Source organism: Streptopelia decaocto, assembly GCF_964273445.1.
Source record: "Streptopelia decaocto genome assembly, chromosome: 2".
Classification (NCBI taxonomy): domain Eukaryota; kingdom Metazoa; phylum Chordata; class Aves; order Columbiformes; family Columbidae; genus Streptopelia; species Streptopelia decaocto.
Window position 1 is genome coordinate 69,475,162 of NC_138655.1, and position 11,628 is coordinate 69,486,789.

Consider the following 11,628-nt stretch of genomic DNA (forward strand, 5'->3'; position numbering starts at 1 on the left):
CAAAGGGGATCAGATTATTTTTTGTCTTCTTTGAGCGAGATAAACAAAAAAATATTTTTTAAAAATATCAAGTATGTTTATTCAAAACAGCATTTTTTTTTTGTAGTGTATGATCAAACAGCTGGAGGTCAGTTTCCAAGGAATATCATAGCTATTTTGTATTTGTGGCTGCATTGCAGAGAGAGTAAAGAATTTCTTCAGCTTTAGCTGAAAAATCTGAAGTGATAATTACATCTGTGTGTTTATCAAACATCTGCAAATTTTCCATTTTGGTGAATGCAGCTAGTGCCTACAACTGGTTATTTGTAATCACCCCTCTGAATGAGTTTAATGAAGAGCTTAGATTTTCAGAATATAAGAATGCAGTTTGCTTTTGTGGAACTAACCAAGTGACATGCTGCCTGATGAAATGTCAGCCATAAGGTACTTCAGTCCTTCTGTTTCTTTTTATAAGGGGGCATCATCCCACAATCCCTCCAGAATTTTTTCTCCTTCCTTGGAAAATTCACTTTTGCTATAAGAAATTGTGGTTTTGCAATCAGTTTTGTTTTCTGGGTTTTTTGTTTGTTTTTATTGGTTGTTTTATCTTAACTGATTTACTGGGTAGCCTGGCTCTTCATGTAGAACAGATTTTGAAGTGAAGAAGTAAATCAATATACTTGAAGAAGAGAGAGTAGTTCCTAATTGTAAGTTATTGAAATTGCATCTAGTTAATGAAATTTGTGTTGCGACTTTCTCCTTGAGAATTTTATGCGTAAATTACAAATATCCTTTCACTAGAGATTATATAACGGAGCTGTTGAAAAAGGAAAAATGGTAGAAATTCCCCTAATTTATACTTTTGTGTGTGTTTTGTTTTGTTTTTTTCCTACTCTGCTGTATTTTTCAAAACTCTTATTACACATATTCCTCTCCAATGTCTTTCCTCTTCCCTCAGCTGATTTTATTTCCATTAGTATGAGCTGTTGGGTCCAAAGCTGCCTGTCATTCAGCTGTGATTTGTGATCTTTTCACAGTAATTCAGCAGTATTGTGTCAGAACAGAAATTAAAAACCCCTTTCCTTCTAAAATGAGGGTCAGCAGCTTTTCGTTTTAAGGAGAGGGAGGAATCCAAGGTGCAATCAATGAATCAAGGGAGTCTTTTTGGTTAATGACAAAAATAGGAATTAGTGCATAACGCTAAGAGATTCAGTGCTGGTTGGCCACTGTGTAGACGCTGTCTGCAGTACCATCCAGTCAAAGGCCTGTGGAGTGTGGGGGATGAAGCTGGTGTGCATCTCTTAAGATGAACCTTGCTCATGAGAGAAATAAAGCTACCAAGCGATGGCTGTGAGTCCGTGAAGTGCAGTAAATCACCAGGCGCACAAATGGAATTCTCTCTGCTTCCCTCTTGCTCTGTCTGAAAAATTGTGCAAAAAGCAGTACTGCAGGGAAAAAAAGTTTCCCCAAACATTTCAAGCTACACTTTTATGAATAGATTTGTTTTTTTGTCTAAATGAGGTGCCGTGGAATAAAACCAAATCACTGTTGAGTGTGTCTTTCATGAAGGGTTAAACTTTCTTTAGAGCTTGTTTTTTATACAAGTGCAAAATATAGTTTAGGCAAGGTATTCAATACACTGCATCTATTTTCTTTTTTTTTTTTTTTTTCTTAGTGTTAAAGATGTTGCCCAATTACATAAAATATAGTTACGATTTCATATTTGATTTTAACATGTTCAGTACAATCTGAATATGGACATATGAAAGAAGAATTTGGAAGATCTATGTAACTTAAGTGATAATGTTAAAAAGTCCCCAAAATCCTAAGCAAACAAAAGCTACCAGAACTTCCACCATAAAACATAAGGATGTTAAATTCTGCAAATTTTAGCTGAGTTAGAAACTCTGTTGTGACAACATTCATGATACACAGTGAACACATTCTTCAGGTGGAATATTTCATATGGAACGGATTATCAGATTCCTTATTTTTAAAGCTTCATTTTCTTCTATACGAGCACCTACCAGACAGCAATTTATATAAAGAACCAAGTAAATAATTCTTTTAGCATTTAAGAACAACTTACTTAAGTTTTAAAAGACTAAAGCCACATAGGCATCCATTAATTTAAATATGTTCAGCTCCATAGACAACTTCAGTTTCCCAGAATAGGAAGGTGAAATGAGGTTAATTGCATTTATATCTTTATGCCTTGTTTTTATATACATTGTGAATGAAGAGCTATATATGAGGGTGGAAATAAGATCTGATTTTGATACGATTTTTCTTGGAATCAATTAAAGCTGTTAGATTTAAGAAATACAAAGGAACATCTCAGGCCTCTCTACACTTCTGAGAGTCTGTAAGTGCAAGTTAAGTCCTTCATGAGTATTTTGACACTTTGGGCATAACTGATTGTCATGAGGAACTGGCGTTGCATTTTTTGAATAGTTAGCCACCTTCTCCCCTTCAGAGAGCTGAGAGGGGCTCTCTCCCTAGTCAAGTGAGCCTTAAGAACCAACATTTTAAAAAGTCTTCAGAAGAATCTAACTGCAGTGGCCATCTGCTTGTACATTCCCAAGTTAGGATGGGTTGCACCTTATTCAGTCATGAGCCACTTTCCGCAGAAACATCTTTACCTGGGATATGTGGTGCGGAAGGCTCTGAGCTAAATGCAGCTTGGTGGCCCTTTTGTAACCAACAGGCTGCCCTGTCATCCAGCCCGTTCCGTTTTTTCACCTTAGACCATAGGAGAAAGCATGCAGAAGAGTCACAAGAAATGGGAAAACTCTTAATGTATACTTTTATTTTGAGTAGTAAGTATGCATTCATGTGTTTAGTTTAATATAGTTTTCCTTTCCTACAGTTTTCCTCAGTGTGTGCCTGTCTGTATATAGGTCAACTTTGATGCCTTATTGCACATGCATTTGTTTTGTTAAAATGCCACATGCATGTGTAGATCTCACTTCAGTGAGATGTTGAGCACCTGCCACTGTGGGAGTTCAGGAGCAGCCAAGAGTGTTCAGCATTCAGGTCAAGCCCTCTGTGGCGAGATCTTCTCACTGATGAAGACAGATGCACGAATATGTGAACACATTATGAACCTGATGTGAAACTATTTAAGAGTTAGGTATTTGTCATACTGTGTATTATTAAGTATGTATAGTTACCAGACATACTAGGTTTTTTTTTTTAATAGAAGCACTGTAACTCATAAAACTTTGTTTTTGAGAAACTGTAGACACAAATCCAATTTGTTTGGTAAACATAAGCTTATAAAGAAAATAAGTGTACATTTTCATAAATCTCTGAGGTAGTTCTTCATTTGAAATGTGGAAAAATGTTATGTTTGCATTATGTAAAGTGTTTGTGACTTTCTTCTCTATTTTCAGTGCTTCATGATGATGCAATAGGCAGTGTGGATGGTTTGCTCATGCCAGCATTTCAAATGTAGTTAGGACGTGCAGGGTAATGGTGTAGGATAGATGGAAAAAGTCTAATGCTTTCAGGTAAACACTCTAGTTATGAATAAAACAGTTCTCTGCCACAAACAGTGACAATCCAGTGATGCCTTCTAGAAGCTGGTGCAGAACATTCTGATGGGAAATAAATTCACTACCCAGGGCACAGAGAGTCTTGCAAATGAATCACCCCTGAAAACTTGTCTGTTTCACAGAACAGCTACCCAAGCTGATGCTAATAACGAACATCAAGGCCTTTGAAATTCTTCAATCCACTACAGTGGATATTGATGTGGGCAATAAGAAATATTTCCTTAGGGAAACACTTGATAAAAGAAGTGATTTTGGGAAGTGATTTTGTAGTGGATGTGAAGAAAGAGAATAACCAAACAGCAGTCACTGTGATCATTTGTGTTTTTAATTTGTATGATGCTGCAGCATCTGAAGAGTTTGAGTACCTCTCCCTGAGTCTGCAAACACTGCCATCATCAGGGTTATTCTGCCCTTGACAGGAGAAAGGCTGCTGCTCTCCATGTGTGGTTGAACACGTTCATCTGATTGCACATGTTCATGAGCTCAGCTGGGAGAAATGCACAGAGCTGTAATGTCTGTTTTTCAGGAAGGCTCTGCCTTTGTGAATGGGGGCCGCAAGGGCACTGAGTCAGAGTGCAGCTCTGCAAGAGTGTAATATGCCCAGTGGCAGGAGCTGTGTGCCAGCTTCTTCCAGCACCCCCAGACCTTCAAGTCTGAAGGCCCAGTCTGCCACTGCTCTGAAGATGTGTGGCAAAAAAAAATAGGAATCATTATGGACAGACCTTGCCTCAAGATTAGACTGCCTTTTCCAGCAGCCCAGCTTCTGCCACATCAACAGCATCAACCATCAGGATTAGGTTCTTTGCATGATGCATTTGTCTTGGGATACTGGAGTGACAAGCATGTTTGAAATACATGCTGAGGAAAGAGATATTAGCAAGTAGAGAGGAAGACAAGTGACCAATGACAGGTTTTCTTATGAAGAAGAGTAACTTCTCAGTTTATGATGCAAATGTATTTGCATTTGCATGTTAACGTGATCTTAAGATATGTAAAGCTAAATAAAAATACCTCTGTTTTTCTGTTACCTCTCACCTTCTGCTGCAGTCTAGATCTGCTTGACATTTTTCAGATGCAAGATGAGCACTGCCCCTGAGGCCTCTTCAGTCTGTTTTGTGCAGTTGGAACAAGGCAATGATGTATTTGCAGAGGGTGAGGACGATGTCCCTGAAAGCAGAGACAGAGGTAAACTCAGGAGGAAGCGTTTCTTTACTTCACCCCTTTTCAGTGTTGCTCACTGGCTGTTACTCATTGGCCTGAACATGGTGTCTTTTGTTTGCATTTTTTAATTCTTCCATCCTTTACTTTGCATTCCAAACCTATTGGTTTGCCAGGTGTTGTGATGTCCCCTATTCGGATCAACATGACTTAAAAGAGTCTGAGTATGTGGAGTCTGAGAGAAGGTGAACTGAAGCTTGGTGGCAGCAGTGCCCAAGGGTGCAGCTGGGGAAACCTCATGGAGTGGTGACTGAAAGGGGTGAATTAAATGGGAATGCAATGGAGTGTAAGAAGACTTCTGGAAGATGAGTTTTGGTACACATCTGGTGTAACTGGAGACACTCGAATGAGTAGTTAAGACTGGGTATGTTGCAAAAGCACTTTGATAAGGGAGTTTGAGGGATGAAGTGGTATGATAGCAGTGTCAGGGGAGGTGGTCACTGTACATTATTATTTTCAGCATGTCAGCCAGATGGGAGAGAAGTGGAACAGGTGTGGAGATTGGAAAGGAGGAGGAAGATACAGACCGATGGACAAATAAAAGATGTAGGGATGGAAAAATGGTAAAGGGGTGGATTTTGTAAGACCAGATTATTTTTCAGTTATCATTAGAGCTGAAGAACAGAGGCAAAGTTTGCGGGATATTTATATCCTTCAGACTCTTTTTATAAGATATATGTGACACACAGATTTTTTTGAGCAAAGTGAAATCCAGGTTTTGTATACATCAAGTTTCAGTGTGGTTTATCTCTAAATTCAGATTCCTGAATTTTTTAGAGGCAGGGAGGAGGAAGGGGATTATTGACCCTATGTTTAGAGTTAGTTAAATACTTTGATATATTTTAAAGAGGGAGAGAAAGAAGAAATGTCAAACTTCTAATAAGTGTTAAGCATGAATAGTTTATAGGATGTGTCTAGGGCAGTCATATATGCCGATCTTATTAGGCAAGCAGCTGCCTCTTATCTCTGGAAAGAGCATAAGAATACCATTACCTAGAAAAAACTTTACTGAAAAGAACCTGCCTTTTACAATTACAGTTTTATATGGCAGGGGAAAATTTTTTCTTGTTACAGGCCAGAGGAGTTGGGATCATCAGGGGTGCTTGGCTGTTTTGAGTTTTCTGGAGCCTCAAGGAAAAATTTTTATAAATTGTAATATCTCTTTTTGTTTTAGTACCAAATATGATATTTAAGTGCATTTCAATAAATATGGAGGGCTGGATGCAGCTATGTCACTGCTGGGAACAGGAGGGGAGGGAAGGTGGTGTAGATCCATGTAAAAAATACTGTAACCTACGACTCAAAATATATTAAGAGGTGCTGATAGGAGAAGAGAGAAGGAGAGGAGGTGTGAGTTTGGCTTTGTCCTTGCTTGCAAGATTGTATCATCAACAGAGAGTGATCAGTGTCTCATTCTTCCACTTCTGCATAAGAGGAAGACTTGGAAGCCTTGAGGAATGCTACAAGATGACATTTGATATACCTTTTCAAAGGCAGCAGTAGCTCGGGATGGGTGAGGTCTCTGAAGGTTTGTGAAACTGCTCTTTGAGATCACAGAAGCAGATTGAGTTTGTGACCTTATAATAAAAAAAAATGTGGTACGTACAAAATCTCTGTAATAGAGTTGACAGAAATAGAGATAGTCATGGAAGTAGAATGTAATGGACCTGAGGTAAAATGGAAGTCAATAAGATTCAGCTCAAGTAATTGCATTTCTTCCATTCCTAAGGCAGGCATTGTTAGCCATTCTTCTGATTGCTACATCACAGTAGTTGTTCAGGTTTGTTTGTTTTAAAACATCAGCAGCTGAAAACAACAGCAAAAAAAAAAAAAAGGGTTGAAAGCATACTTCAAAGTGGCCGAGGGAACCTAGATAATGGCAGTTGTAAACTGAATCCAGGTTTGCGAGATAAGGAATGGAAAACATTCTACATTAGCTTAACGATGTTTTAAAGCACTTAAAGTTGGCATTGTGGCATACATCATTGTGTCCACTGTGTCGGTTCACGAAGGTTCCTCCAACTCGAATTTACTTTTCATTTCTGTCACTGCCTCTCTAGGTGATGCTGCCGAAACAATTTCATGTGCAGGGCTGTTTTTTTTTTTATCTGCAAAATGGGAATAATGATACTTATCTTGCTTTGGAGTGTTTAATGGCCTACTGATGAAAAGGAGTGTAGGTGCGAGTGGAAAAATGGAATGAGTATTGGTTGTAATTTTCCCACAAGCATAGGAGTAGCCTGACTTGTATCTCCATTGGTATTGAAAACTCCCTCTGCTTTTGGTAGGACACCGTGTTATCAAAATCATTATCAAAAGTGCCTTGTACATTTTTAACAGCGACTAAAGGGATCTGGATCATTTAGGCACCTGTGTTGGCTGATGAGCTTCCTCTCTGTATCTTCGTAAATGTGCCATGCAATCTACCTTTGCCTTCATGCTTGATCTATATCCAGGAGAAACATGCATAACTTAATTACTGCTTCCAGTTGAACTACAAAGAGCATCTTCAAGCACAGTTCTGTGTGTTTTCCTTTTCCAGGCAAACAGTGATAATGATAAGAATTTACAAGTAACATTACAGTTAATAAAATACAAGAATTATAGTGAGGAGTCATTAAATTAAACAGTGTATTTCAATGTCTATGGCTCATATGCATTTCCATGGATCAGTTAGGCTTTCCTGCAACAGCAACATTGCTTCTCTTTGTTCACAAGATCTGGCTGTTGCTTGTTTGAGACCTTTTTGAGTCTTAGAGACCTTTATATTTCATCTTGGGTTGTCACCTGCTTCTCAGACAAGTCCCTTTTGGATGACAGCTTTACAGGGTACTCTAGTTGTCTGGCTTGTTTTTATCACCACTGTTGCCTTTCAAGTTGTGCTCAGTACTACTTACCTGACTTGGTGCCAGCTCATGGCATTCCAAATTATAATGACTTGCTTTTCTCTTGCTTGTCTCTTTTGTCTTGAATATTTGTAGAGAATACTGTTGTGTTTCTCACAACACAGACATTCTTATTTCCTGCTGAACAGAATACTAGCAGCTCCCAATGCAAGCACCATTCTGGCTGTTCAGCCCTGTACAGTGCTCAGGCAGAGGCTTCTTTGCCTGCTGACAGACTCCCTTGGACTTCTTTTATTTATTTGTTTATGTGTTGCCCCTCCACTGCATGTATCATCTAGGTATGAACATGTTCTTATCTAGTAAGTCTAAAGTGTTAAAAACAGTACTTGTTCACTTTTCCTATTTACTCACGTTTCGTCTCACTTTTCTAGTGAGGGTTAGCTCACTATTACGAAGCCTATGAACATGTTTTGTGACATCCCTTCCATTGCTAATGTCATTGTTTCTGATAGTGTCGATTGTGCTCCTATCTAACTTAAGTGCTCCAGTTGCTTTCAGGCTAGAGTTGTGATCACCTGCTGCTGCAAAGTTGCCCACAGTTCTCACTGAAATGTTCTTATCGACCTAACACTGCTATCAGAGTCTTGTCTTGCAGATCATCAGAAAATTCCAAGTGCATTGACATGTGTCAGAAGAGTGCTTGTTCTTTGCTAGTGCTCTAATTACTATAAATGTATAAAAAAGTGTGTTTTTCTGTCACTTTCCTGCTATGTGCTTTAACACAATGTGGGGTTTTGTTTGTTTGTTTGTTTTCTCCAAAGCTTCTTACAGTGTTTAACAACTAGAAAGCATTGATCTCATCCAAAAACTTAATTTGATGTTCTTTGTGATTCACTAGTAAGTATATGAACTATCTCTTGTCTCTGCAACCATCCTGGTGTGCCTTGCTGTTCACTTTGGTCAGGCTGAAGAAGTTGACTGTTTATCTGTTTGGTTTCTGCTACTCTCATGCTTTTTTGTCATACTGTGAGCTAATGAGAGGAGGCGTGACCGACTTTTCCAAATAAAGCTTCTATGAGGATCATTATCAAAAGCTTTCAGAAACGCCAGATGAACACTTCTCCATGTCACCTTCAGGAAAACCACTCATATATATTGTTACATGATGGATAACTCAGAACCTGTTTGTTCTTTTCCTCCTACTTTATTTGGATTAGGGAACTACTTCATTTACACAAAAATCTTGACATGATCAAGGAAGACTTTGTTTCATCTTTCTCTGAGAAGTTAACTTCAATGTTCTGTTTTTTTCCTTTTGGAAAAAAAGAAAAAACCTTGCTCCACAAGGAAGTTGCTTACACACAGTTATGTAAGGCTTTATTTTCATAAAAATAATGCTCTGTGACACTACTTGCTTCTTCCCAAGGTCAGAATGAGGGACATAGATTATTGTTTTATATATATTTAAAGGGGAGTGCAAAAGCATTTATTTCTGAGACTTGGCAGATTTGACAGGTGAGGCATCAATTTTCAGGATTACTCTTTGTAGATGTTTTTGTATTATTTCTAAAGGTATTTGTGACACTCTTCCGTAAGGAACTGACAGGTTGAAGGGATCACGTATGTGGCTGTTAAAAAGTGTGTGCACAAGCGGTTTTTAGTTGTGATGGAAATACCTGTATTACATGGCCATCTTCTTCTATAATATACTTTGGGTTTGCAGTCTTATTTTCCCACTGTCATGATACAATCACAATGGCAAAGAGACGTTTCAAGTCTAATTACATTAAATTGATTTGGTCAGAACGTATCAAGTCTCACTTCTCTCTGTCCTTGATGGAAAGAAGATACTGAGCTAAAATCAATATTGTTTACTTTCTCAATTATCCTGTGTACTTTTGAGTTAAGTCTGAGCTTTTGCAACTACAACAACCATTAGCAAACCACTCACCAATCATCCATTGAGGTACGCTAATTTTTCTCATGTATTTACTTTTATTTGAAGGGAAATAAGAGAATAAACTTCATGTGACTTCTTAATCATGTCTACCTGAGAGCAGTTACGAATGTACTGGAAGTGTTGCAATATCTTTAAGCAATTTGTATCCATAAGTAGAAATCTAACTTCTTCATTTTCGCAACCACCTTGCAGCTTAAATAGTAGATTAAAAAATAGATGCAGAGCAACAGCTGTATATTCCTGGAGGCTTTGGAGTATTTCAGGCTGAATAAAGATCACTGGTGGGATGGCAGATAGTCCAACTTATGGTTAGGGACCATGTAAATTATTTGGGTTAAAACATGGCACTTTACAATCTACAGATTGGTGTTTGTTTGTTTTCCCAATGACATCTGACTTTCTAGAGAGAAAGATTAATATATTTGCAGTGCTGTGACTTGTCTTTTGTTGATGTTATGGAAGAAACAAAGCCTGACATGGATCAGGCTTTTTTTTTTGTGGGCCAAACTTTATTTTTTAAAAAGCTATCTTCAGTGATTTTACAGGTATGATAAACCTGCAACTCTAGCATGTATCTTTACTGGGTGATGTATTTTCTGACTATTGTATCCTCTTACAGCCTGTATTTTTTGGTTCTGGCTGATCAGATCTCATTGGAACTTTTGTGAAGTTGCTTAGAGAAACCTCCAGAACTCTTGAGGATGTCTTTATTTGACCAAAAGCCCCAGAATAATACTTCTGCAGCAATTTGTCTGCCAGCTACTGTGCAGCTCTGTGTGTGAAAAGGTACAAAAAACAGAATATGGTGCCTTTCTTGAACTAACGATGACTCTCTCACACACCACAACCTGTTCCTTTTTATTTAACAGTGTGGATGCAATGGTGGTAAGAGATGTCCTCTTGATAGGCTGTGGAAGAAGATTAACTAGAAAAAAGATGACCGTCATGCATAAATGTGCTGGTATGCCTTTTGGGAGGGGGAAATTTAAGGAATTTTCTTAGGAGTATTAATTAGTTTAATCTCCATAGGTCTGGTCTCTTCTGCTCAGTCTTTTAATTATTGGAAAGTGCGATGATGAGCTAGTTTTGAGACAAAGAGAATATATTGCAGCCACACACTGCCACCTGGCCTAAATGGAAATAGAAGTTAAACATGACACACAAGTAAGGCACCAACAGTTGACTCTGAGGTAATCATCTGTGCCCTTGGGACAACACCAGTACTTTTCAAAGAGCATTCAAATTGTGTAGTTGAAGACTGTGAATGCCAGAGAAAAGGTTACTTGTGTAATCTTCATTCAAACATGGACCAACTCGGGTAGTTACAGCACTTAGCTTTAGGAGAACATACCATGTTTTTCACATAGCTGTCCTAGGCTTCTGTGACTTGAGCTGACATAACCCTGGTAGATCAGGGTTTCTCTCGTGTATGACGTGTCTGTAGAGGTTGTATCTCTAACCTTTGGCTACAAGTTCAGGGATCTAGTTGAATATGTTCCTCCTCACTGCATGGGGGTTGGACTAGATGAGCTTTGAAGGTCCCTTCCAACCCAAACTATTCTATGACTCTGGTAGCCAGCATATTTTCGAACATGGTTTCATGAAATGTAGCTTCACTTTCTGGCAAGGTGTAGCGTGGAGGCTGAAACAGTGCTCACACACAGATTTGTAGCGTATGCAGATCTGTAGTCTTGACCTGTTTGTTCCAAAATTAATGGCAAAAGTAATTAGATCTGAGTCTCCTTTCTGTTTCCAGTATGCCTGGAGTGCCTTCGGGCAACTTCCCACTTGTCTGAGTGGGAAAATCAGTGAGACACCACTGCAGAGGGAGATACGAGCCCTCATTTGTTTAAGTGCCATGAGCTGTGTAGAGGACTTTCTATGGGTCTGCAGTGTATGCTGGGTAAGAATACATGGCTTACTCCTTAGGTTGCAGGCAATAATTTGGGGACATAATTTCAAACATATTTCTGATTTTTCTGATTTTTTTTTCCCATCAGGCATTATGAGGCATTATGAAACCCATAAACAAGTACAAATGAGGCCAGAACATCTAGGGTGAGGTCTT